The following is a 4,947-nucleotide window of genomic DNA, read 5'->3' as shown; positions in this document are numbered from 1 at the left end:
TGTCTCTTTCGCTCTTTCTGTCTCTTTCGCTCTTTCTGTCTCTTTCGCTCTTTCTGTCTCTTTCGCTCTTTCTGTTTCTTTCGCTCTTTCTGTTATTTATTTTTAAATAAATGTTTGGTATGTACTTTTATAGCTTATTATAAATTGAAAGCTGCTAAGAAATCGCGTTGATTTTTTATAATTTTTTTCCGGACGGTCTTATGCACTTTTTTTCATATAAAAAATTACTTTATATGGAAGAAAATGCGTGATACCGCCAGCAAAAAAAATTATCAAAAGTCAACGCGACTCACAACGTCCAACTTCCTCTTCATTGTACTAGAATTTAAAATGCTACAAAAATGCATACCAAAAATACTTTAGAAATTAAAATTAAACTGCTTGGAGTTGGGATGAAAAGTTTGCGAAATTTGTATAACTTTGGTACAAAGTCTGAAACTTGCATTTATAGGGTACTTGTCAAAACCGTTCAAAATGTTGATGTGCTATCGTTTTGTCGCGGGCTGTACAAACGAGAGACTAACAGCCGGTTTCACCAGCAATTTAAACGGAAAATGATTTTTTATTTGCTGTCAATTTCCATAAATAAAATAATTTTTCACTTAAATTGTTTTCGTGAAATTGGCAATTGTCTTTCGACCTAACTACAAATACATACATATGTACTTAAAAAAAAATAATAATTTTATACTTAAATCAAGCCCAAATCAATAATTTTTGAAAATTAATACACGATTATTGATATTTTTAGAACGTTTGCGACTGAAGTCATTTTAAAACTTTAAGAACGAAAAGTAAATAATTTAATCCAAGTCGGATTTGTTTTTAGAACACAATGTTCTCTGAGTGTAAGTATGCACGAATTTCACCTCAATTTCACGCATTGAACAAAATACATTTCCAATCTGTTCTAAATCCGATTTATTTACACAAAACCTATTATTTTCTAATAGATAATAAAAAGGTCATAAAATTTACTATTGCAAAAATTATTTAATTAGGACTGTTTGCATAAATTTGCATTTGCATTTATGACAGTCAATTGTTTGTTGAATGCTAATTCATAAAATGTAGTTCAAATTCAAAATGGGCGAAATACTTGCTGCTACAGGCGATTTATGCCCTTAATTGAATATAAATGAACACATAAAGGACGACAACAACAACAGCAACAACGATAGAGCAATTATGAAAGCTTATAATTCAAAAGCGATACGAATTACGGAAAATGAATAACAAGAACCTAATTAAATATAGGTAAAATAGGGCAGGGGGCGAGGCGTTAATATGAGGAAGAGGTATGGAATGCGGGAGCGATGGCGAATATGTGCAAATTTAGTTAGTTAAACTATAAAGCGAAAGGAGGAAAAATAAAAGTAATTTTAAGTAGGCCAAAAAATTTTGTACATATGTATATGAGACTGCGAGTGTGTGCGCGCATATGAATAGCAATTAGATTCACTGAAAACCGATAAACATAAATCATCCATAAATCCGTAATCAAGAGTCAACAAATGCAAAATTAATTATCACAAATACAAATACACAATTGCAAGTTAATCTCCATACAAACATATGTATGTATACTTTTGTGAAATACAAATAGCACTCAGCAGCGATTGGCACAGCGCTTGAATCCACTCATACCCTGTAGGGAAACCGCGGACTAGTGAATCAAATTTCTAGTTCTGTACTAGGTCTTTATCGCCAAAAACGAACTAGTCCGATAGGAACTAGATCCCCACCAGTCCAAAATCGGCGAAAAGTGGTACTTTTAAGAAACTAATTTTTTCAGTTTTTTTCACTACAAATATATAAAAAGTGACGAATTTAGAATTGGTTCGGAACTATAGAAAAAGGGATGCAGAACGAACTAGATCTTATTTTTCGAATTTAGAACCAGTTCGGAACTATCGAAAAAGGGATGTGTGTTCGGCGGCTTTTTCGTTCAAATACGCTTCTATTCTGTGCTTCGCAGATGCTTTTTCATAGCTTGGTAATACAAAACCAAAATTTGTGTTAACATTTCAACATCTTGGGACAGTCTGGAATCTAAGAAATAACAGCGAGCACCTCTGCAAACTCAACTACAGCTAAAGGTATGTAAACGTACATTTCTTACAATCATTCAAACAAATTTAATTTCAAATTGAAACACATTTCTTCCAAAATAACTTAAAATCGCACACACGGAAGAACCAAAAACATTGAAAAATCATGATACTTTTTTCTTTCGTCTGTCGATTTTAGAACTGGTTCGGAACTATAGAATTTAGGACCAGTTCGGAACTATCGAAAAAGGGATGCAGCGGGGGGCAATTGACACTTCCTAGGACATCGCCAGGTTAAATTCGCCAGTTGCTTGCATGCAAAAGAGATTTATCGCGAACCAGTACTGGGTCTAAATGTACTAGAAGCGCACCAGTTCAGAACTAGAGATTTTCCCCACAGGGTACTCGTTCAAACACACACACATGCACCCAAAGTACACATACTTGAAATGCATTTATGAATATGAAATATTGAATATGAAAATGTTTATGAATATATGTAAATACGTTTGCTGGATTTGTGTTGCTAAAATTGTTTAGAGCTGAGCTTGTAGTGGTGCATATAAAATATAGTTACGTATGTAAATGAATGCGCTGTGAAGAGGGCAAGCGACTTTTTGTAGCTTTTTATGGCACTTTAAGCTTGAATAGAAAGGAACCTGTATACATATGAAGCTTTGTGTGTGTGCGCATTCAAGTCGAGTGTAAATTACATAGAAATAAGTAAATAAATGAATCATGAAAACTTTTGCGAGCAACAACACAAGCAAATGCACGGCAAGTGTGGCAGCAAGCGGAAATCATGGCAGCACGTACGAGCCCATACACATTCACATTGATACATGCATAGAAAGTGAAATGCACTGAAATATGATTTGTATAAATATGAATATGTATATCTATGCAAATTGTGAATCAACTTGATACAACTAATGCCTGCACTTGCGCACTCACACACCTACAACGGCAGCAAAAGTTGCTACAAAGCTTATAATTTAATTAATCAGTACGTGTTCGCGGAAGTGCTTCAATTGAAAATGTAAAAGCGGAAAAAGGAAGGTGAAATTTGGAAATTGAGTGAAAGAAATTTAAAAACTTAAATTAGAATGGAAAAAAATTAATTGCATGAATTAATATTAAAAAAATTTACAAAATTTAGAATTTCAAAACTTAGAATTTCAAAATTTACAATTTTAAATTTCAAAATTTAGAATTTAAAATTCAAAAATTAAGAATTTAAAAATTCAAAATTGAGAATTTCAAAATTCAAAAAAAATAATGTTATAAAAATTTAATTGTTGAGTTTTTTTTAATTTTTTTATTTTTTTTTTTTAATTATAAAATCTTATTATGATTTATAAATTTGGATATATGTAGCCGAGTAGTTAGAGGTGGGTGCTACCACTCCTTATATAATAGTGGTATACACCAAATTGAGCAAGTGGGCTGGCACTCTGGCAAAAGAGCTCAAGCAACGACTGTTGAAACGACTATTTTGGATAAAAATAGTTAAAATTAAGAAATAGTTAAATAAACCATTTGGTATTATTATTGGCAGTCTCCTGAAGGCAAACAAAAATATTGATTTTCATGAATTCTGTATCATTTCTAAGAAAAGTTGTTTCTTTCCCATAAAAAAATGCGCATTTGAGCTCTTTGAGCGACCTCTAAATATTTCAGATTTCCAAATAAAAAAAAAACCGGGGTATATTTTTTTCGGTACATAGCAATCCTAAAAGGTGAGAGAATTGAAATTCCGACTTTCCTTTTTTTTTACCACCCTAATGTACATACATCCATACATATACCCATTAAGCATTTTATTTTTTAAATTTTTTATGCAATTTTTTTAATATGTATTTTTACCTTGAAGTATTGCTTTAAAACATACTTTTTCATGATAAGAAATTTTACAATATTTCCGAATCTCGTAGTTAAAATAGAGCAATTTCGAATTAAAATTTTCAGAATAAATATTTCCACAATTACAAACTCCCATAGCAAAGCCATATTTCATTGCATTCTTTTAATTGCCGAAATCGACAATTTACTGTCGCATATCCGGCGCCAGATTTCCCTACAGATCGCCGAAAAGCTCAAACCACAAACTCTCCATGATAATGCCACGACGTGCAACAAACAAACAGTTTCCGGTCAATATCAGCCAGCACATAACCTGCAGAGAAGCGCACGCTGTTGAATAGTCCGTCCATAGAACGTAACATTGATTAAATATTTGCATTTTACGCGCAATTAACGCTTTCCCAAATTGCCAAAAGTTGCAACGCATTTGCATAATATGATTGCAAACTAATCAGGCGGGGTAGGAGGTTGAGTCACAGTGTGTTTTGCAAATGAGAATGAGTGTGGTGAGAATTTAGGTGGAAATTGCGTGCGAGTAAGTATAAATGATGTGAATAAGCGTTTGCGCCTGGTTGTAGGCAATCTATTTTGTTTGGTTGTGGAAGAGGGTAAACAGCCCGCTGTGGAGAGAGAGGACTGGAAGGAGCGTGGGGGGCGTAAATTTCGCTGTTGTGGTGATCAATATTTTTGCACAAGTTCAGACATGTGTAGCATGCAACAAACAAAATTAGTTTCAGAAATGAAAATTCAAAAATTTTACAGTTAAAATGCAAAATATTGTGTTAAACATATATCTACAAACATACAAATGGGGCATTTCACCTCAAGTGACCCAACTTTTGAAATCTATGTCTTCCGATCCTGATGAAATTTGCACCAAGGTTAGTCCTAAAAAATAGTAGTTATGACACAAAATTTCAATGGGATCGGTCAAACACACTCCGAGTTGGAGGGTCTAGAATTTTGACATTTTGGTCAAACGGCCATTTTTTCGGATCTATATAACTAATTACCTATTGTATTTAGAAAATTT

The sequence above is a fragment of the Rhagoletis pomonella genome, unplaced genomic scaffold, assembly GCF_013731165.1.
Source record: "Rhagoletis pomonella isolate Grant_MI unplaced genomic scaffold, Rhpom_1.0 Rhpom_scaffold_04001, whole genome shotgun sequence".
Classification (NCBI taxonomy): domain Eukaryota; kingdom Metazoa; phylum Arthropoda; class Insecta; order Diptera; family Tephritidae; genus Rhagoletis; species Rhagoletis pomonella.
This window is presented reverse-complemented; position numbering follows the sequence as displayed.